Genomic DNA, 24,487 nt, shown 5'->3' on the forward strand with positions numbered 1-24,487 from the left:
CAGAAACTTCTGTAGCATAAAATATTATAGGGACTTTTCTAAATTAACTGATAAAAAGGCAAGAACACATTTCACTCCCACCACTTTTCACAAGGATTGTTTAATACTAATTTGTCACAGTTATGTATTTGGTTATGTTTCATTTCCATCACAGGTAATGTTTGAAGCATTAGTTCAGAACATAACTTAAATCAACCCTATCTATTCATCATCTCCATTCCCTTTCACATTGTTATATAGAACAGGGGTTGAATTAATGGAGGTACAAAGGTGATCTCAGACCTTCCCATTTCATAAAGCATAAGAATGGCCATAGTTTGTGAGATAAAAAATCCATTTAGTCCAATATCCTATCTCCTAATCAGTGGTTATTAGGAGATGTTTAGAGAAAACCATATACAATTCTTCCTCCTGTGGATTCCTGAGCCCTTAATAATTTCAAATGCAATTTTCCTGAGCAGGATGTGGCTTCTAGTTATGTGCTGATGCTCAACATGTTTTTTCCTTCCAAGTAACCAGTCTTTCTTTGAACCTATATTAATCTCTCAAGCACCCTTCTCTGCTCCTCAAAATAAATTACCGCCACTCTTTCTGTTTCCACTGTCCTGCATCAAGGAAACAAAGCAAAGGAATTAAGAGGTGGGCAAGAGCCTTTCCAGAGGACAGAGCAGGGTGGTGTGCACAGAGCCCAGTCCTTTTATTCCCAGTCAGACTGTGTTTGGTCCATTACAAGAACATGTATTAATTATCCTCTTCAATTACCCTCAATAACAATAGCAATTCTTTTTCTCCTTCTGACATATATGCTTTCCTGATGGTATTGCCTTCTGTGAATTCAGCTGTGGAACCCACTGCACTGAATTTAAATTTGAAATGTTCATCAGTTTCAGTGATGCTTATCAAAAAATTCCTTACTGTTATTTTCAGTGGTGGAGGAATAGGACAGTAGCTACTTCATACAATCACTCACTGCATGAGTTTATGAAAAGAAAAAGGAACAGAGAAAACTGATCCTTAGCCTTGTCAACAAGAGTACAGTAAATCTGATATACACATGCACATACATAGTGGAATCAGCATTAGCCAGGCTGTAAATTTCATTTCATTATTAAACAAACATTTCAGCAATTCACATTTTTCCATGGGTAAACATCTCTTCTTGTTGGAGGCACAAAATAGGAAGCTATTTTATTCAATTATAATGTTAAATAACAGAGCAATGAACAACTGCGACTCCATGACATCAACAACCATCAGAAAAATACTACTGCCCTGTCAGTCACTGCATCATAGAAGGGCTCATTTATAAAGCTTCATGAGTGACTTGCACATTTGCTTTTTTGCCTGCAGAGCGACTGTCCCTGCATATGCACAGCAAGGAGATGAAGGAGATGTCTATTAGGAGGGTACTGCACACATAAATAACCAATTTGAAAGCTCACTGGGTGCACAGTGCCCTTATTACCACTATGCATCTAGCTCTTCCTTGCTCTTTGGCATTTACACTTCAGAACACAGAGCCCTTACTGCCTCTGGAGAGAAAAATCCCTGTTTTTCCCCTTGCTCTGGAGAAACCTTCAGGGTGCTTTTTGTGGCAAAGACTCTATCAAGCAGTTCTCAAGGCAAAAAAACTGCAATTCTTCTAAAAGTTTTTATGACTCATATAGGATCATATTTGACAGGCAAAAATGTCATCTGGCAGCAAGAACATGGCTTAGAGCTCCACTCCTGGGCAAGCACTGCAAGAACAAGCAGTTCCTTCTCAGGAAGGACAATTCTCAGCCTGACAACTCTGAGTGGTGCCAGAGGTATTGTCTTGTGCTCATCCCAAAGAGGACTCCAGACTGCAGAGCAGTTTATTGATAAGAATCTAGGAACTGTGGAAGCATGGGAGACAGGCAAGCAAATAGGGCTCAGGCAGGCAAATAGGACTCAGGTTTGAGGGTCACTAAAATTCCAACCCTGCACAGAACACATCAGCAACAAAGATGTTTGAGATTGCAATGTATTGTGAAAGGGAGAAATATGAAGCCTTTTCTATAAAAAAGAGGTAACCTAAGAGATTTTGCACTCTCCTCTTCCTTGTCCAGCAGGAAGAGGCTTATGCTTTGGCAAAAGCAGCAGCTGCCACTATTCCTGGCAGCATGAAGAATCTGGTGCTGTGCCAGTAGCAGACAAAGAGTAACATGTAGGTGCACATTTGGTGCCAAAACTGCAACACAAATGGAGCTGAAAGGAATTATGTTAAATTTATCTACCATTTGGACCTAGTGTGGGTGTGTAGTGTAGAATTTTATTTCATCAGGATTTGCCAGAAGACAAAAGCAAAGAGGAGAGATCAAGTTGGAGTCAGTAGAAGAAGTTCTGCACAGACTGGATGCCCCCAAACCTGGAATTTCTAATCAAGCCCTTTAAAATATATCCCACCAGGTTTAGTGTGTTGTGTGGGTTCAAACAACAGTGATGTCAGTCTGAATTTCTTTCTGGAAGGGTGAAGCCCTGAGCACAAGCAAAATAAGTAATTGTTTGACAGCTCTGCATCCCCTCAGCAAATTGCTGCCTGCTCTTCCATAAGAGCAGAGGCTATGGAAAGGCTCATTATACCCCCTTCATCAGGAAAACTGGGAGAGAAAGGAGGGAGAAACCATAACAGTAAACAGAAATGGCTGATTTGAGCATTATATGTCCTTAACAACATTTAACCCACATTCTGACCTGGGTCCCCAAAGTTTACAGAACAAATTGCTGGATTTGCCTGTTTGCTGAATTCCAGAGAGCTTAGTAGAAGCTTCCTCTTGAAATATGAAAAAGCATATGTCTGTTAATATTGTGCTTGTCACTAGATGACCATAACAGAGTAGAAATAAGGAAAAAAATATTACCTACAAAAAAACCCCAAAAAAACCCAAACAAACAAACCCCCCCCAAAAAAAACCCCAAAAAACAAAACCAAAATAAACCAAAATAAACCAAAATAAACCAAAATAATCCAAGAGAGAATTGGTAAAATATACTGATACATTTCCAGATGTACAAAAAGCAAGAGCTCTGCTGAAGTTCAATGGATTCTAGTATTGTATGTCAAGTTTTATTTCAGAATTATTTTGAAGAAGACTTGCAAGCATTTTTATTTTTTGTTTGTAATTTATACACATTGTCAGTAGTTGCCAATTGCTATTTAGGTACATAAAACAAAGAGCAACTGAGATCAAAGTGCCCTGTCAGTCCAATATTTTGAGTATGTCTATAATAATAAAAATAGTTCAATTGAGTTGATAGCATAACTCTCAGTAACTATATTTCTCTAATAGTTCAGACTCATTAGAGTCTTCATGATCATCATGTCACTCTATAGTTCAGAATTTCAAAATTACAGCCTAATTTTCTTGTTTGGTTTGTTTTTTACACAGAAAAGTATAATCTAAAGACTTGTATTACTTAAATTAAAGCAATTTTATTGTTACTTACAACTGCATACTAAAATGTAGGACATGAAAACTCCTCAAAAGAAGGGAAAACATTTCCTATGATTTTCTTCTCTTTTTTAATCTAGTTTTCATTTTATAATGCTGGTGAAATGAAGCAGGTTTTTGCAAAACATTTGTTTTTCACTCTGGAACAATTCTGTCAGATCCCTTCCACTCAGCTGTCTCCACTCACATTAACAGAGGAAATTTTCAGGAAAATTCCCTACCTCAGCAGAGAGTAAAATAAGTGCCTCTGATAGTCACATACAGAAATTCAGTTTAAAAATAGGTAGTAAACATACAATTGGGAAGAAGTAGAAGAAAACTATGTGGAATGGGAAGTAGGAACTTACAGCCTTTGTTCTTCTGTGCAGTGTCTAGTCTTAAAGGTGAATTAAAACTTCCTCAATACATTAGGAAAGTGGATGTTAGCAAATCTGAGAAGCCAGAACAGTAAATATGCAAGTGTACCAGGGTTGCTCTTTCCTTATTTAGTGGCAGTGATGCAATTAATGTTTTTGCTGAGACAGAGTCTCTGTGAGTCAAGTATACAACTCTATTACAGATAAACCATAAGTTCAGAAATGCAATGAATTCCAGAGCTTGGAAAGCTGCTATTACAAACTTCAGCAAATAAGCATCTGAGGGATATAAATTACATGTCCCATTTCAATTCTGCTTGCTTTTGATTCTGCCACTTTAAAATGCTTATAAATGCCCATGGCAGCATGTACATTACTATTTCCTGCTTTGAGTGTGCCATGGGTAACAACAGTAAGTGGTCTCCTCACTGATTAAATGAAAACACTATTCTGGTCACACAGGACAGCACTTGATAAAAACCTTGGTCTTTCTTCATCTGGCAAGCAATCATTTTTGAATGGTTATACCCATTATGCCTTTCCTATTGCATTTTTTACTGTATCAAGTGTAAGTTAAAAAAATTCAGCACCTCCAGTGCTTAAGTGCCAGCCCAAAAGAATGCAAAAGGTGGTGAGAGTCAGCAGTGCTAAAAAGTCAGCAATGCCCCCTGAACACAAAAATACTGCCACTGAGGTAAAGAACAGAGCCTATTTGGAGCCTCTCTAGCATGCTGACTACAATTATAAGGCAGAAAAATAAGCAGTGCTGATCATAGACATCCCTGTGATCTGAAAAATCTGTTTCAAGTAGTAAATGTCAAAACTGCAAGTGAGATGTATAGGCATTATCAAAATTAAGACATTAGAATCTGCTTGGAAGCTTACAACAGTTAATGTTTCCTCCTACTACAGAACTGTATGAACTTAGGAGAATCCTGAAATATGCAATATAACTTGGATTGGAAAATGGCAGATTTGCAAACTCTATCCACAAATGTCTACAATGTGAGGAATTCGACACCAATTTGATGGTGTTACACAGAAGACAGCAGAGCTCCCATGAGGTATTAACACTACAGGAAGGTGTCTTCTACCTTCATGAAAGTCATCACTTTTAAATCTCAATTGCCTCATAATCCTACAGATGTTGATTTCCAATGTGAAAAAATTAAGACATGCTTTTCTGTTTGCAGAAACTATTTTGGGGGGGGTGGGGGTGGAAAGAATCAGCCATATTTTTTTTTATCCAAGTCAGTAACTTTTTGCACAATTATCAAAATATAGATGAGAATTTGGTTGGCAAAAAAGGGACTAGAATAAGAGGAATATGAATACAAAAAAAGAAAAAAAAAGAAAAAAAGGTTCTACTGGATGGTCAGTTGTCATAACATTCCTGTCAGGCCAAGGAACTATGATTTGGAGCTCAAAAACTTCACAAAGGATCTAACAGATAGCTCTGGCATATCTACTGCTAATCCTCACCAGAGCTGTGGACTTGAAATGTTCACTGCCAAGCCACCTGACTAGGCAATGCATCTCTTGTTTCAAACTTTCCCTCCCAGTGCTATGCACTGGACTCTGCTTGGGTGGGGAATAGAGCAAGTATGAGAGTGTGTAATGAACAGCACTGGAAATGAAAGATTAAAAACTGAAAACTTTGTGCATTTGAAAACTTTTGCATTTAGGCTGCCGTTTTACACTTCCTTTCTGGGAAGCTAATGCCAACAAAACCACTACAGGTTCTTGAACTTAGTATTATTTAGCAACTTTCAAGAATTTTCTTCTCATTAAAGGCGGTCAGTTTGCTCTTAATGAAACATCACTGAGAGCTAGACTCAAAACAAGATTACTCAAAAAGGCCAGAAAATAGGGCAAACAGAATTCCACCCTTCAGAGAGAAACCATGAGCTGTTTTGCTATTCTTTGAAGACTGGTGAGATTTCTTAGGAAGTAAAATAATTATTCCATTATTCCAATTCACTTAAGGGCTTCTGTTAGCCCAGGAAAATTCAGCAACAGCACAGTCCACACAGCATAATTGTTGCACATGCTTTTCCTGTGCTTTACACTACTGATAAGGTACCACTGCCAATGGCATTTAAGAATGTTTTAATATCACCAAATCAGTCCTATTCTCACTCAAATTTCAACACTATTTATGTACAATTTTTTGTTAAATGTCAGGGCATTAAAAGGGAAAGAATAGAATCTTACCACAGAGTCCACCTGTAATACCTGCTTGACCCCCTAATGATATGGGACTGACTGAGAATAAAGGGCAGCATGGAATTGTGAAAAAGGCCCATTGAGCTGGCCTAACAGATCTGTGTGTGGAAACCAGCAGGCTGCTCCTGGTAAACCAAGAATTCTGTCCACAGATGATTTTCTCTGTGGCAAAGCTAGCTTGGAGAGGAAGGGGAAGCCTGGAGTAAGAGCACTCACAGATATCCTTGGTGTTATTTTAAATAGAGAAGTGAAGATGAAGATATTTCAAAATCTGATCTATAATATTTTTTCCCTTTACACTCTGTAAACAAGATTATTTGGCCCATGGAATACTGTATATTTTGAAAGGATCAGCATTGTATAGCTACTTTAATCTAATTGAAATGCACATTAGAAACAGAAACAGATATATGACAAACAGCTGTATGGCAGACCTGTTCCCAAGCTTCCAGAAAACTTAGAAAATATAGTGTTTGTAAAAAACAATTATAAGAATGAACAACACTTCTAGTAATATTTTTTCTGTTTAGATAAATTGCAAATGTCCCTCAAGACAACAGAATCCTGACAAATGCTTTCAAATCCTAGATCATTACTTTGCAATTCCTAACATCCCCTTCATAAACTGCTTACCTTCCTTCCTAAATAATAATTACAAACCATTTCTGAGAGAAATGGGTTTTTTAAAAGCTAAGTTAAAATTTTGTAGGAGCAAAACATGGATCTGAAGATGGATGTGAAAATAAATTAACCTTATTTCTTCTGGGTGGAAAGTTTTTACCACTGAATAGAGCAGAAAAGTTACTTATGCTGAAACACACGATTTCAACCCTGATCATGTTACTCCTTATAAGTATTACAGTCTTGGGGGGGGGCTTTACCTTTTATATCCAATGTAAGAGCAAACATTAGGACCAACACTGAAAAGAGTCAAATGTGTTTTGTGTTCCCTTTCACAGAACACAAACAGGTTTTTTCTCTTCTGCAATTGCAAACAGAAGCCATCAGAAGAAATAATACAACCAATGCAATAAAAACAAAAAAGCCAACAACCTAAGGGAGAGCTGTGAATGGTAAACACCACAATCAAATCTATTAATTGCACTTCAAACACAAATTTGATTTGCTGCTGATGGCACCTGGTGATCCAGGTAGGGCAGCTTTCTGAGACTGTTTCACATTCTGTATGTAGGAATCATCAGAAACTTCAGAGCTAGATATTTCCTTGGTACCCAGATTACAAAACAATCTGGAGAAAGCATGACTTTACCACCCCTGATTAAGTTAGTTTGATGGGCTCCAGCATACAGAAAACTATTAACACAGATCAAAATCTATGCCAGTTCAGGTACTTAAATTTCACCTGTCTGAGCAAAGAAACAGTTATCAACTTTGAGTCTGCAAAATGGGAATAAAAACATTTCAAAGGACTCAAAGCACAGCCTTTCTAAAAGACTGTCCCTCACTTAATTACCCCATGACAGATATAGTGGTTCCAGTACAGAAGCATTTAGTACAGTACCTGAGAGATATTCTTGGCACTCCTCCTTATGCAAACAGATAAATGCAGATTTTCTAGTTCCTGATCCTGTCAGTCAATGTCACCCTAGGAAAACTGCTCTTGGAAGCTTTTGAAATATTGGTCCAAAGCCTTTTAGGCTCCCTCAAGAAGCCTTTGAAGATGAAAATTTTCTCAGAACTGCTTTAATTTCAACATTATCTTCCTTTGTTGAAGAACACCTGGGACAGCTCTGGTTTGAAATATTTTCCAAAAAATGCCAAAACCAGTTGAATAATGTGGTGAAAACCACTGGAAATCACTGACACTAAGCCCCTTTTATGTAGATGTCATCTACCAATTCTCAATTGGCCTGTTTTCCCAAGAAATATTTATTCTTAACCTCAGCACTGTAATCTGCAATTTCTGGAGATTTCTACACCAGGAGTCCCTGCAAAACTCAACATCACAGCTGCTGATGCAGGAATTGAAGATAAAACACAGGGATTAGAGTCTGAGTTTTTGTGTCAGACATGAACATACACTGACAGCACATTTGCAGACAGTAAAAAGGACTGAATCTCTTTGTGCATCAGGTGGTAACCACAATAGAAGCCATTAAAAACAATCTTCAGTAGTTTACATAGTAGTAAAGAGCAGAATGGAAGGACATTAGTGAATATCACAGCACTCTTGGTCTAGGACTTGAATATCCAAATGATAGTTTTGATCAGATCCCATTTAGTTTGCTGCTGACTGGAGGCTTTCACAAATCACAGGTGCAATCAGTGGTTGCCATCAACCCACACATTCAGCACTTGTCTTCTCCTCAGCGTGTTTCAGAAAACAATTTCAATCATAACAACAAGAGAAATGACAAATTCAACATTACCCATTATTCACCTACAGAGAGACCATTAAAGGGATCCAGATAACAATCTATTTTCAAGAATGATTTTGCAAAGATAAAATAAAATACACTACATGTGAAAAGATCAATCACTCATAACCTGTGCACACATTCATCCCCCCATCCCCTGTAAAACTTCCAGTGGACTCTTCTGGCAACAGAACAACAGGAATACTGGATTCCTACTGTATATAACTTTCTACTGCAACTGACATTTTGGTATTATTGGTATTGATATTTTGATATTTGGAATCTAAAAAAACAAAAAAAAAAAAGTAGCATTGCTGTTGAGGATGTATGTGTTTCTCTCATCTTCCTTATAGCCACCTGCTGTCATGACCTGATAAACAACCTCTGGAAAAGACAAAAATATTCAGATTACTATGGATGACAGCATAAAAAATTAGAATAATGGAGCTGCAACAAAAACAATCACACTCCTTTCAGTATCAGTGCTGTCAGATAGACTACATGTAGAATCTCAACTACTGTTAGGAAAGAGAACTTTCCCAGGAATTCTTGGTTTCCCTCCCTTTGTGTTTGACCCTTTTAAAAATTAGCATTGCTGTTTTGCTTAGCTCTTCAGCTAATATAAAGGATCTACTCTGCAGTAAGCCACAGAGCCAGCAGCACAGCACTGAGAAAGCACTTTTTAATTTGCTGCTAGAAAGCTGGCCAGAAGACCATCACACACTGGGCTAAAATCTACCTTTGGATGCCTATGATCTTAATTTCACTAGAATCAACAGGACCCAGCAGGTGCAGCCTAAGAAATAATTTAGTCCATTAAATTCATGCAATTTACATACAATCAGTGCCTTCAGAGGCTTTCTTTTGAAGGTGTCGTGGTTTGACCAGGAAGGAGTGGGAATTCTGGGAAGCTGTGGTCAAACCAATGAAGGTTTTGGGTTTGAGACTGGCGTCCGGTGTGGCCAGTGGGGTTTGGACACACCTCCGAGAATACACAGGGGTTAAAAGCAGGGCACTGCCCTTGGAACTCCCTCTTTGGGACATCGTCGGGCGAAGAGGTCAGATCTCTTCCCCCGCCCAGCCCGCTGCTGCTGGGCGGGGGAGGGGCCGGCCATGCGGTAGGCCCGGGGCCTGGACAGAGATGGGGTTGAGGGGGCTTCGGGGGGCTTCGAGGATGGAAGGGTGGAAGATCCCAGAGAGTCAGCCCTCGGGCAGCCAGCCCCCCCCCCCCCCCCCCCAGGAGAGCAGCCAGGAGGAGAAGGAGGGAGAGTGCCCGGCCGGAGCGGCAGCGTGTGGGCAGCGTGCGTGGGAGTCGCTCCGGACCGACAGAGACTGAAAACTTTTAACCCTTTCTTGCATGATTGGGGCCTTGCAAAAATGCTAATCCTCCTCGAAGCTGAATAAGAAGGGAGATAAGAGATGAGATGTGGAGATGATTGGATGGGGAGAGATGATTTGGAGTGGCCTTTTGGCTGGACTTTTCTCGTGGCTATGGACTCAGTTGTTCCTGTGACACAGACTGCATTTAGGGGGAGGCAGTGCCTCAAAACCAGGAAGGTTCTTCGTGAGGACCCCCCGGCCCCAGGGGGTTGGAAAAATATGGGGGGGACAGATGTCCCAAAAGCAGAGACTGTGCCTTTTTGGAGTGAGACAAGGCATCCTTGAAAGACAACCCTAAAAGCAGCTCTGGTCCATGTCTCAGTGGTGAGAGCACTGGGCATGGAAGGATGATGTTACAAGCGGCAGAAGGACTTTTTTTTCCGGGCGGTGCCGAAGTAACAGAGAAGCACACGAGGTTTCAGTGTGTTTCCAGGAGAAGCCTATGGAACGAGAAGGACTCCTTTCCTCTTCATGAACTGATGTTTGAGTATACTAAAGTGTCGTACCGGGTGTTTTGGGAGAATGTATTGGATTGGGAAAGTCAGGTGGTGGGGAGGAGGAAAATGGTTTTTTTTTGTAAGGTTTTCAATTCTTTTCTTCTTTTTCCTTATGGTCTTTCCCTATTTTTCCTGTAGTTTAAGTAATAAAGTGTCCTTTATGTTTAAGTTAGAGCCTGTTTTGCTTATTCCTGGTCACATCTCACAGCAGACACCAGGGTGAGGCATTTTCATGGGGGGCACTGGCTCTGTGCCAGGCCCAAACCATGACAGAAGGCAAAAGGAAGACAAAGGAGGTTTAAAATAATCCAAATATTCCCATGTGGATGGCTATTACTGTTTCAAATTAGGACAAACTTTTACCTCAAAAGATATTTTAAAATATTTCAGATAAATTTAAATTTTAAAAATGATCAAAATATTTGAATTCATTTTAAAGACATAAAAAAAACTCAATAGATTTAAAATAAATGTTTTAAGTGAAGGTACACTTCTTTCATTGAAGTCCACTTCTGCTACCATCAAACTGACCATTTACATTGTCTTTGGAAACATTATTTTTATATATATATATATATATATTTACACATTTTAAAGAAAATAAGGATATAAAGAGGCAGAGATGCCTCAGGAAATAAGATGCCTTGCAACCAAGAAAAAATATGATCACTATTGCTGATTTCTTATTAAAATTTGTAAGATAAATCTCTGATATGTAGAGACACACAGACACTGCATATGAAGTCTATATATAGTATAGAAGTGTGATTTCTGCTATTGATTTAATGAGAATATCAGCAGCAAGAGCCCTTCTGGGACAGAATTAAGTTTGTGGCTTTATACTTGTGGGTGCTAAAAGACAGGCAGGTTCTTAAAGGAGCAGTGTACCACCCAGTAAGTGCCGAACGTTTTATCTATTTTTCCCTGAATGAGAATTGCATTGAAAGACAAACAAATTCTTAGTCATTAATTCCAAATGGGGGCTGTAGGCAGATGCTGTGCTGTACAAGTTTTGGGGGCTATTTTTGCAATAGTGAGAAATGTTTCAAGGAAATAGAGTGACACGTTATTGACAATATTTTTCTGTTTGGTGCCATAACTCAAAACCTTGTTCTGATGAATCAGTATATACATTAAATCATCCTACTTACTTTTATGCATGGCAAAGACACATCAGAAAGCATTATGTTAGCCACTTAAACATCTGGCTAGCAGACAGCCTGAACACTAGGACACAGTGGAGCAGGGAGAAGACAGTTCAGGAAGATTGTAATACCTGTTGGGAGTGGGAATGATGGGCAGGAAAGGAATGAAGAGAAAAGCTTGGGCAGAGGACACTCACCCACTGCTGTAGGGAAGTCAGCAGCTCAGAATGAGAGAGTGCCAAAGAGAAGCCCTGAAAGAACGCACAAGTTCTGGTGTTTTTAAAAGTTTAGAAACTCTGGCATTTTTGCATACAGCAAATAGAGTCAACTTTGCTTTTTAGTTTCTGGTAACTCAAGGAATTTCAGTTTATTTAACTGATACAGAGTTTATACAGGAATTTCCTCAAGTTTGGTGGCCTGGACTCCTGAGTGCGAGCAGCCTCTACCAACTGTACCTGCCTGTGTGTAATACAATCCCACTGCTACAAGGACCATTCCAGCCCTTTTCCTGGAAGAGAATGGGAACACAGGCTATGGGTTTGGATGCATGCTTTGAAGCTCACTGTATTTCCTCACATGCAGGTAGTTCTGTTTACTCTTGTCTAGAAATGCAGATAAGAAATTCAAGTCCCTTTGTGAAAGCCCCTGGTAAAACTTGGACTAGATGCCTAAAATCACACACTTTGTAGAAAGCAGAATAAGATAATGTCTGACCAGCCAACGTTACTCCATTTAGTACAAGTTAAGTGCTGGAGAAAAAGAGAAGGAAACAAATCAACGCCTTAAGACAAAAACAAAAAATAATCCAACTTTCCAGTTAATTAATTTAATAAAATTACACACAAGGTAGAAAAGCTGTGCATTTAACAATCTCAGTAATTTTAAAGGCTATAAACAGCCACAAAGACATTCTCACAGAGATGGGGGAAATATACTATGAAACCTCTGAGAAATCTTTCCCAGTGTATTTTTTATCACAGAAGGGACTTTTTAATCACTGATTTAATTTGACACATATCAAGAAATAATTTCATTTAAAAAGCATTTATTTGATGAATTTGCTCTTACCCTGATCCCCACTTTGCTTGACATTTCTGTGGAATCCCTATCACCCATATGTCCACCACACATTCAAGGGTCAGCCTAAATCACAACTTAAAGCTTCCATACCCTTTTTGTTTATTTTGTAGTCTTCCATAATAGATGTACACTGGCTACTGAGGCTGTTAACTGCAAAGAAGACACAGTTTCTTTGATTATCAGTGTTCTCACTATTTGGTAGAACAGCCCAAAGCAAGAAGTTTGATGAGAAGACTGTTCTTGTGCTAACCAATCTGCAGCTTACATGTGACTCTGTCTGAGCTGTCTTGGGAGGGAGGAGAAAAACAACCACTGTCCTTAACTGCCCATGCCATGGACCCAAAACTCTGGAAAGGTAACACAGTGCTCTTTTATCATATCAGCATGATGATTCTGCTTTTAGCTCTATAGACATACAGAGAAATAAAGCATGTGCTGTTTCTTTAAGCAGACTGAGAGTGTGTTTACTAGTATTTCTCAGCATTAAGCTTTTGAGATAGGAGGAAAATACCTATCTTGCAAGGTGAAAATAGGTCTTTAACTTCCTCAGTATTATATTATCATTAATTACTCATGAGCCTCCTTAAAACAAGGACTTCACTTGTCTGCATATGTATATGCTTGTATGTATTGCAAAAACACACAAGCATGCATACATTTCATACATGTAAAACACATATGCATAATAGATATAAGTTAGAGGGTATAGCTATGTAGAAAATAAGCATTAAATAATTATACAGAGGCATTTTTGATTAAAATCAGAAAAGATATGCATAATAAAAATGCAAGAATACATAGGTTGAATCTATAAACTGGTGGAAAAATTAGTCTAGGAAAAGCTGACAGTAATAAAAAGCAGACAGTTAAAATCTTACTGCAAACAGTCTGGTTTGAAACTGGGAATCCTGAGCATCTATTAAAGTGAAATGCAGGATCATATCAAAGAAAGGCAGAACATTAAAATAACCAGAAATGGAAAACCTAGAATATCCTCTGTTTAATTCTACCAACAAGAAAACAAACACAAATTTTACATGCTACATCACGTCACACAGCACCATAATTCAGCTACATTAAAATGAGTTTTCCTCAAAGAAAAGCTCCTATTTTGACTACACCTTTAAAAAGCTCAATGTTTGGGTTATTATATGAAGAAAAAACAAGCCTGCATCAGGAGTTGTAAATTTTTATGCTTAATTTGATAGTTCAGCACTTTTGCAGTTGAGTTTGCAGCACACACAGAGCAGTTTCCTCGCGCTTTCCCACTTATTTTTCAGCAGCCAGGAATTCTTAAGCACCCTGTACAGTGCACACACAATTTGTAAGGCACTCTCCTCATCACTTGTTCAGCTTTATGCACCAAATGAGACACGCTTCAGGTTTCTATGTGCGCATCTCACAATGATGTTTTAAAATTTTATCACCTAGCTTCCAGGGAACTGAGGCTTTGAATCTATATTTGAAATACCACCTGAACGGGTGAAACATATTGGTATTCCACGCACAGCCTCCTGCTGTCATTCCACTGCTGGCATGGGACAGTCTTCACCAAGACTTAGAAAACCTCATTCAATATTCCTCTCTGGAGGATCTGACACTTACTGTGAATTCTGCTCTTCAACTTAAATACCAGTGTCTGTGGCAGGCCAATTCTATCATTGCAGATACAGCATCCCTCAGGCGAGGTCCAACCTTTCTCTTGCAGTGCACCCAGGGATTAGCTTGACTTCCCCTAAATTCTCTCCAGTGCACAGTACAAGCTAATCTTTCCTGTAGGAAGCAGGAGATGGGGTTGCCATGACAACAGAGTACATTCTAGCAGTGGGACCACTGAGATGAGCTGAAAAGACGACAGTGAAACATGCACTCAGCCTTCCTCCGGGGCTACGGGCTCCTTCCTCCAGGATTTAATTCCCTTGCAAGTTTACTGACAAGCTAGGAGGTTGATTAGCTATGTATTTTGCTGTGGGGAGATTACTAGTTAAGAATATGGTTGAGAGATCATAGCATTATTTAATGAAACTGCCATTCCTCCTTACATTAAATTGCTGATTTAAGCGTGGCTGCTTTTAAACCGCCGCTCTTTCATACACGTTAGTCCTACTCTTGTTCAGACTAACATCTCACTGTAATACAGTCACACGCCCAGTCCTGTACTTCAGCTTCAGTTTTCCAGCATATTAGGCACGTTTTGATGCTCACACACACACATGCTCATGCACACACATGCACACAAAGAGCACAGTGTAACATCTGTGTTTGGAGCTCAAAGGGTTCTGCTTGTGGGGGAGGGGGCACCGAGAAAAGCAAGGCACAGCAGCCACGTGTCTTATACAAACCACACAACAGCCACAATAAGCTTTGGGAGCCCTGTTCATCAGGCAAAAGAAAATTGAGTAATCTATACTGTAAATATCAGCTATTTTCAGCCCCAGAATAATGTCTAAATCCTACACTTTAAAGATTTTTTTTCTCAATGAGAATAATGGAAAGCTTTTTAAGCTCCTGCATTTCAATTATTTACACATTTTTAATTGCTCAATCAAATTTTCATGCAGAGCGTTTTTCTTTGTGTTTTTATTTCTCTTGCAAAATCAGACAGCACATTATTGTGGTAAATTCCTGGGGGCTGGACCATGGCAGTGTCTTTTTCAGAAACAAGCATGTCTCAGTGAGCTTACACCTTAAAGCCACAGCAACTGACAATTTTCAGTTTCTGATCATGTTTGTAAGCCATTCCTTTGCCCAGGATGGAATCCTGCCTCCTTTGTCCTTCCCTTTTGAGCATGTAACGTGTGGCCACACACTGAACACCCCATCATCAGGTAAAACACCAGTCCCCTCGGTATATGTAAAAGCTTAACCTATCCAAGTACAAAAGTTTTGGCTGTGGATGAGCCAAATCCACACCATCTGCATCCATTTCTCTCTCTGGAAATTTGAGAAGAAAAGAAAAGAACCTCCATAAAGGTCTCTGACACAAGAAAGAGAAGGAGCCCAGGGGTTGCATTTAGCCAGAATTCCTGTAGGCAGGGAAGGTGGGGGTGGATGAAACAATGGGAAGATGTGGAGCAGCTTTCCCTCAACAGCACATTATACAGGACAGTTGGCAGGTCAGTCACAACCAACTTCATCTTGGCAAAACACATAAGGCTAAGAACTTGGCTGGAGAAGGAAGGTTCTGTGTTGAGGAGGCAACCTTGATGACTGGAATGTGTAAGGAAATTTTTGGGAGGTCTGGGAGGATGGGGGCATATGGGAGCCTGGATGAGGATCTCAATGATCATCAAATCACTGTTTTTATCCTGGTACTACACTGATTGCATTTACAATGAGAACTCCTCTGACAAAACCCATCCAAAAAACCACCATACAATTCCTTTTCCAAGGCTATGCAATATCACACCTCCATAACCTTGGAAAGTATCTCAGTGTTACACAACCCTTTAAAGTTTAACCTTAATTTGGATTTTACCATGTGTCAGGAATATATATACACACAACAGTGTCCCTCAGAATGTGCTGGCTCTGACTCATCCCACAGCTTGCTATGAAGATGAATTACACCACACAGTATAGCACCTGTATTTATTATCATCTAATTAGTGTTAGGTTTTACTTTTTTTTCTACTTTTCCACTCAAGTTCTACCCAACTGGAGAAATGCCAAATCATGTAAGCGACATATGGTTTTGCTTTTGAAATCATCCAGCCAGAATTCCCAAATACTGAAAAATCTTTGCTTAAATAACTTTCAGCTTGAAAGACAATATTTTACGCCTTCAATTCCAGTGGGAAACACTGATATTTGTAGGTATGCAAATTGGTTTTGAGGAAAAGGGGCATATAATCAGATGTTGAATGATGTTATAGATTTTTCCTGTCACATGCTGTCTCCTCACAATCTAAAAAGAACAGTTAACAGCAAGATTAATGCTGTGAAAATAGCTAAACTACTATTATGGTTAATGAAAGTAAGGTTCTGTTTCTTTTTTGTTTCACAAGCTATGACTGTAGAAACCAGTAAATATTGCCCTTAGAATGCAATCATTCATTTCTCAGTGTTCATGTGCAGATCTTCCATTTAGCAATACTGTATCCTGTGTTCCTGGAAATTCAGTCTTTCAGCCAGGTACAAAACATAAGTACTACATTTATTTAGGTGTTGGATAGGGAACGGATTCCCCTGCTGGCACCCTAAACAAGTAACACCCAGTTACTAAATTTGGCCCACACTATTCCTGACCACATTCTTTCCATTTCTAGCAAAAACTTCTTGTTTTATTTCAGATGAATATCCAAATAATTCTCTCAGCAGGAACACATGCTCTTACATAGATGTGAAGTAACAAAAGGAATTTAAATGAGGTAAATTTGGAGATCTGGAAGACCCAAGAGCTTACAGGTATTCTTATTGTATCCATATATCCCTGGGTATATCCAGGAAAAGACAACTGTTTTAGTGAACCCAGATGGAACATGCCACAATAGGGGATAAGATAAAATGAAAGCAGAGGACATATATTTAAGTGGTCTATTCTAACTAAGAAACAACACTTAAGTGTAACATCCCAGAAGCAGAGCAGCACATTTCTAAGGCTTGAGTACAATAACCAGCTCCAGGCCCTTAGCAGAAAATGCCCCCACCAATCTCTTAGGTCTCTCCCAGCTTTTTCAAAGGTAGAATCTACCTTTATCAAGATTGGAGTCTGAATTTTGCTCTTTGTTTACCCTCTTGCTTGTAAGAGGATGAGTGGTGAATACACAACAGCCCCTTTTCCTCTCAATAGGACACACACAGCTCAAAAACAAGATGTGGAAGGTCAGAGGACACATCTTGTCCTGTGTTTCTGCATAGGTTCGCAGCTTTGACCTCGAATGAGGAGTCTGAGGATTTCACATTGAAAATAAACAAGAAAAAAGACAGGAAAATAAAAATAAAACTATATAGAGATTCAACAAGAAAGGTGGACATGGGAAAGAGAAGTCTTTTGTTTTGATTTCCTGTCTTTTTCTTTATTATGCTTAACTGTGAAATCATAATTGAATTCTCAATTTTATAATATAATTTTTATACATAGCTGCTCACAGAATCCTTTGAAATCTGTGGATGAAAGAAAATATCACTCTGTTTTTTAAGAACCATTCATTTGAGATTAAACAGGGCTAAATGCTGAGCCCTGAACAAAAGGCTTAAGCACATTTAAGTCTTGCTGAAATTGAGCAACAGTGCCCAGTACTTTACAGGATGAAACCTGCAATTTGGGGTTTTAAATCCCCTAATTCCCCACCCTTTCCCCTCTCTTTTAAAATATACCTTGGGAACTGTGATCCTGCTCTTGTCAGACGAATTGGTCATAGGGAACAGAGCGACCTTCAGTCCTTGTGCAGGGACACATCAAGCAGCAGCCTACACCCAGTGCAAGCTGTACCACCCCCTCCTGACAGCAAACACAGATTTCATCTTCTAAGCACAGAACTAATGGCACAGAGCTAATCACCCGCATACACCTGAATTCATAAATGAAAAAGATGGTTTTTCTTCTTTGCCTCAAGACTGTAACAAAATTGTCCTTAAACACAATCTGGTTTGTGGGGTTTTTTAAATGTGTCATACAACTAAGCACTTCCCACCTATAATTTTACCACTGGATCATTTAGGCAATCGGGACATACTTCCCGCACCTCTCACGCTTTTTTCCCCCTCCCTGTAGTTCCTCTCAGTTCACTGACTTTACTCAAGGTTTACAGATAGGAGTAGGTATCAGCAGAGTAAGTGTTCACGACCTTTGAATCAAATTATTTTGGAAGTAATGACACTTTTCAGAAGACAGGCTTTTTTTAATATGCAAAATGATAAAGAGTGCTGTGATTTCATTCTAACAGCCAAAGGAACTTATACAGAAAGACTAAAACAGCCTGTACTTGTAAAATTGTAATATAATTTTATCTCCTTAAGGAAATGTTTTGCATTTTATGACCATAGTGCAAATGCAGAAGTACTTTCTGAAGGGATAAAGCCACCCTATTGCAAAACATGGACCACACTGAATGACATTAAATCATTTATACACTGAAATCATAAATGCAAGATGAGGTCAGATGTCTCAGTAGGATGTTCTTTTCTCTAGATCTTTAAGATTAGTTAGATTAGTTTATCAGATTGGGAGTGGTGGAGAGGCCTAGAAAAGATAAAAGTGCTCTTTCAAATGTTTGTTGCTTATATAGTTTAAAAACTGAATTTCATAACTTTTCTAAACAGACAGCAAGACTGATGTGAGAAATCTCCAGAGGTGCCTTCCAAATTCACTTATTCTGTGATTCTGTGAGTTACATTGACTACTTTGTGGCAGTACAGTCTCTGGTGAGCAAGAGCAACAGTAAAAGATCACACCATAGTTCTGTCTGATGGATATTCTTATTCAAAAAGAGGATATATAGAAAATAACACTGACTTTGAAATACATTATATTTCCAGCAATAAGCCCTTAGCACTCTCCTGCAAGAGGAAAATAACAGATACACTCTCCCAACAGTGACACAAGCCAACAGCCAGAGGCAGGATGGAGAAGAAAGGGAGTGTGTTTCCCTGACTTACCCTCTCACCATCCAGCTCCATTGTCACAGAATCCTGGAATCAATTAGCTTGAAAAAGATCTCTAAATCATTGGGTCCAACCTTTGACCGATCAACACCTTGTCACAAAGTGACAATGCAGTCATTTCTTGAACACCTCCAGAGACAGTGACTCCACCACCTCTCTGGACAATTCATTCCAATATTTGAAAATCCTTTCCATGAAGAAATTTCTCCTGATGTCAGACAGAGTACATTGTGTTACTATGCTCTTGCACAGAGGCCCTGTTCTTCAGGGCAGCTTTGTACCAAAGTGACAAGTGAAGATCTCTGATTTTTTTCATCTGCAGTACCCTGGATACCAGCTGCAGCATTGCAAGATTCACATCTGCTATCTTCCATTTCAAAGCAAGATGCTTTGAAGGTCAGATAATTTTTTTGTCTAAAATGTAAGTGTGAGCCTTAAGCTCAACATTCCCAGTTAGGAAATTCAAGGCACGTGTACTTAAAATATTTAAATTAAATACTATCTGGGTACTATCGCAAAAAGGTTGCATTTAGCACCATGTAAATTTGGACAAATTGAAATGTTCAACCCTCTGAGATAAAAAAACAAACTCATGTTTTGCAAGCTCAGTATTCTTGCTGTTATACAGAGTTGAAGTATACCTTTCAATTTATAGCACAAAACATGCCAGAGTTCAAGGAGTGTCTGGATGACACTCTCAGTGATGTGATTTAGGTTTAGACAGTTCTGTAAGTTCTGACAGTTCAAGGAGTTGGACTTGATGAATCTTATGAGTCTCTTTAAACTTGAGATATTCTATTGCTCTCAGATTCTTATATTTACCTTTAACACTATTAAAGAAGGTAATTGATTTCTGTTTATTATTATGGATTTTGCTATACAAGCTTGTGTCTTTGTGCATAAGCTATACAAATGGGCAATGTATCATGCAGTAGTTTTCAGACAAAAAAACCCCAAACCTCCAGGGTATCTATTGCTTTATTCTTTCAGTATTCATCTCTTCACTCAGAAAGCAGCATCTCTGTGACACACTCTACAGTCTGACTTTTTCAGCTGATTTTAAGAATCCAGGAAATCTAAGCTTTTATTATTTGAGCATTTAAGAAATTCAAATACTACCTTTAGTTAAGAAAGGAAAACCTAATCTAGATTAGCTTTATTGAAGCAACTTCTTCTTCATTGCTCATATTTATGACATTATGGGAAATTATCAGTATGATAAATGCTTTCTGTAGTGCTCATGGTTTCAAATGAAATTAATTTTAGAAGCTGCATCAAATTTCCTCCTTATTACTCCAAATCATGTCACTATGGTACTATGGATGACCCCCTGTGCATTTCTGTGTTTAAATGTGTTTATGTCTGTTTTCAATGTAACAGGAAGTCTGGTTTCCAATTATTTAATACTTGGTTTTCTTAGAAATGTACAGCTTCTTTTCCCATATATATCAATTTAGTTTACTGCTGAGGAGAAAGACACTGACATAAAAGAAGTTGGAAATGGATGCAAAAACATATAATGAGATGACTGAAGTTTCTGTAAACAAACAATTTGGAAAGACCAAAAATGCCCTTTTCCCAGTCATGCCAGGCAGATATTCTATTTAAAGCTCCCTGAATGGCTTTCACAGAATCACAAAAGAGTCTGGCTTGGAAGGAACATTAAAAATCCTCTAATTCTAGCCCCTCTGCCATGACCAGTGATGCCTTCCACTAGACCAGGTAGCTGAAGTCAAAGCCACCTCCAACCTGAGACCTTAAACACTTCCAGGGATGGGGCATCTGCAGCATCTCTAGAACAACCTGTTCCAGTGCCTCACCACCCTGGCAGGAAATAATTTTTTCCTAATATCTAATCAAATATACCCTTTTTCAGTTGAAAGCCATTTCCTCTTGTTCTGTCACTATATTAATTATGAATTCAGAGCAGGAGAAAACATTTTAAATAATTTCTGTCTTAAAGATCACGGTAAATAACAAAGTTTACATAAATTTCATTTGCTGATGATGTTTTTCATGGAGTTGCCATTTATGACAGACACACAGAGAAATCAAGATCAGGTAATACAAAAAGTTAGTGGTTCAGAAAAGTGACAAAAAAGCCTCCCAGTTATTTATCTTTTAAAATCTAAGGATAAATACTTGGTAAAAGATCATGAAGATCAAGATTGAAAGTGAAGCAGCTTATGCTCTATTTCTTTGCTTGTCTATAAGGCAAGAAGGATATGCTATCCAGCTCTGGCTTGACACAGCATCATACTAAAGGAATACCCGATATGGGGAAAGAATTGAAAATTCACATTTTCATTCTGGTTCAGTGGACATCAGGTATTTGAAAGAAATTTACTCTTGTTATCCCATGGCTGCTGAATGACAACTGAAGAAGAAAATAAGGTAAAGAAAGTGCAAGCTGTAAAACAGATAGTTCACAAACTATCAGATACAACCTTTTAAGCACAGCGGATCTGTATCCAAATACCTGAGTTGGTTCTTTGCTTGGCTATGAGGTGCACCTCTGGAAGACTTCTATGAGATGATGAAGCAATAACATTTCAAATGGACATGAGGAAGAGTATGAAGAAAACTACTTCCTCTTGAGTTTTCCATCTTGTTCTAAAGTGCTGTTAAGTTTCATCAGCAGATATAGAAAGAATAATTCTTTGGACCTGATAGATGCAACAGTGAAACTAATTTCTAGAGGGGAATTAGGTAATTCTCATTTAAATTTTTATCTTACATCACCAGAGAGAAGGCAGTTGACTGGTTCAGAACAGCTGGCATTAGACTCAAAGAATGATACGAAGAAAATATTTCAAGGACATCTACCCTGAAGCAAACCACTTAGGCACAGCAGATAAGAAAGACAAACAAATGAAGTTGAGACATGAGAGCATTACCTGGGCCAAAATCTCTGCTTACTCCATCTGCTAGCTAATGCTCACAGATAGACGTCAATGTTAAGGAATATCTCATAGAGTCAGAGGGGGGCTAGTGCCATAAAACTGACCTAAGAGTACTCACCATGGAGGAGGAATGGGAGCGGGAATGGGATATCACATCCACAGTTTATCCTCTAAAACAGAAACACCAACCAGCCTAATGTCCCCTATGCAAGACCAAAGAGATGAGGGTAATTTCAATGCCTATTGCTGCCAGCCTGGTCCCATCCATGCAGTGCAGCAGAGGGATGTGGGGGGAGTTATTGTTAGCTCCCACCCACACATCGGCTCTGAAACTCCCACCAGTAAACACGATTCAGGGAGACTGCTCCCCACCAACGTTCACGTTACATAAAGGCTTTGATTATATCAAAATGAGAATGGCAACATTTTCATCCTGCATCTCAGACTTACAGATTTTCAGTAACAGAGTAAAGTCCCTTTGATTTTCTTTTTTTTTAATTATTTTTGTTCACATTTCCTGCCACCAAATCACTAAAAGGTCATGGATACACAGAGAATCAGTCTAACGCCATTGCCCTGGGGTGCTGGTTCCTCATGAGAAGGCTGGATGTGTGCTTCTGGCTTGCTTTTGCAGAGCTGGTACACTGGTTTGACATTGCCAGCAGGCACATCTTGCAGGGCTGCCTGCAACACCTGCGTCTCCACTGAGCTCTGCCTCCCAGGCTTGCAGGAGTGTGTCACTCTCTGCACAAAGAGGGGGACGAGGCTGGGCACAAGCAGCTCCAGCTGCAGCACGGTGCAACCCCTGAGGAACACGACTAAGCGCTTCAGTGCCTGTTTGGGGGAAGCAGGCACATGCAGACCAGGCAGTGACCCCTCACAGTTCACTTTTTCTTTTAATGAGCATCACCAAACAGAGACAGGCTTTTTGTTTTAGAGAGATTGCTCTTGCCATCTGAGAAAGGTTAAGGAAAAGAAAGTCAGGGTGTCAGCAGTATACAAGAGGGGAAATAAACAGAGAATAAAAGGGACTGAAATAATGAGTCAAGGACCTGCCTATTCTTTGTCCTCGAGTAGTTTTTCTTTTGTTTGGTTAGTCTGGGTTGTTGTTTTTATTTTTCATTTCAGCTTAATATATATGTACAGGTGTCTGCATTAGGACTTACACACTCCTGCTTGCATCAGGTCACCATTACAGCAGCAATGTACCCATACATGCAAGTTCCCATAAAACCTCTGGCCTAGAAGGTTACTGCTGGATCAAGCAGGACAAGAGAGAAAATACATGGATTTTAAACAATATTATCCTTTCCATTCTCCAGACAAGAACCAAGACCAAAAAATCAAGAGATCTGACCAGGGCAAAGATTGCTAGGAAAGAAATGCAAACCCTTCAAATGCCTGAATCTGCATCTCCCCCTCCCATGGCCAGAGCAGGGATTGCACACTAGTCACTTCCATAATGCTACTTTTGCTGTTAAGCTATTTTTTTCTACCACACCAACAAAGGCAATTTTTTTCAGAGGTACATTTATTTCTCTGTGTAACTACTGGTGCATCTAATAACATTGTCTTCATTAAAAAAAAAAAAAAAAAGTTGCAAATTGTCAGCAGTAACAGGCTCTAAAAAGCCTCAGGATGGTTGAATTGAGCATGTTAGCAAAAAATAATCAGATGCTTTTCAGTAAAGAATTACACTTCACTGATGACAAAAAGTGTATTAAGCAATTAGAAGAGGTAAAACAAAGATTTAAGTTGTACTCAGTGTTTATGTTGGTTCATGAGGTTAATTAGGACAACGTAGACCAAAAATCAAACAGCAGGCTTGCAATACAGTGTGCAACTGAACCTGCCTTTTCTTCCTGTTTTGCTATAGTCTGTCTGATGCTCTGCTAGGTAAAGGGAATCCCATCACTTATTTTATCTGCAGGACTTTGTTTCCTTGATACTATGCAGTATATTCCATCAAGTATTTGACATCTAGGTGTGATGTCTGGAAATCTAAAAACAAGCACAAATAATCACAGTGGGTCAAGCAAAGATTCATCTGGCCAAATATCTCAATTTTAAGCAGATGTTGGGCAGAAGACCATACAAATGGAAAAATACAATGATTTCTCCCCTACTACATCCTTGCAGCTTTCAGCAATCAATGCGTCACCATCTTCTCCAAGAGAAGTTTTTAAAAAATATATTGAATAGCCATCAGTTGATCTGTGCTTTAAGACTATGTCCACTTCAGGTTTTCTGGACATTTTAGGACACTAATATCTCAACTTAGTGATTGCCTGTGCGCAAAAATGCCTTTTTTAGATTTTTATGACCTCACTGCTTGATCATTTTATTGTGACACAATTTTTACAGTATGAGAAACAGTATATAATAACACCATGTTTACCACTACGCACCACTTACAACTGTACAAACCTCTGCCATACCACTC

At 39.0% G+C, this 24,487-nt stretch overlaps 1 protein-coding gene across 5 annotated transcripts in view; it reads right to left on the minus strand.

The window, feature by feature from the left end:
* The window catches only part of NOL4 (nucleolar protein 4), a 187,580-nt gene that overhangs the window by 85,851 nt on the left and 77,242 nt on the right, over window positions 1-24,487 (minus strand). The window contains exon 1 of one of the 5 annotated variants that reach the window (XM_026791151.2): window positions 14,141-14,299. The exons of the other annotated variants lie outside the window; for them this stretch is intronic. The gene's annotated coding sequence lies outside the window, so the exon portion shown is untranslated. Of the gene's footprint in view, window positions 1-14,140; window positions 14,300-24,487 lie in introns of those variants that run through there. 5 annotated transcript variants of the gene reach the window in all.

This window comes from Zonotrichia albicollis, chromosome 1 (genome assembly GCF_047830755.1).
Source record: "Zonotrichia albicollis isolate bZonAlb1 chromosome 1, bZonAlb1.hap1, whole genome shotgun sequence".
NCBI lineage: Eukaryota > Metazoa > Chordata > Aves > Passeriformes > Passerellidae > Zonotrichia > Zonotrichia albicollis.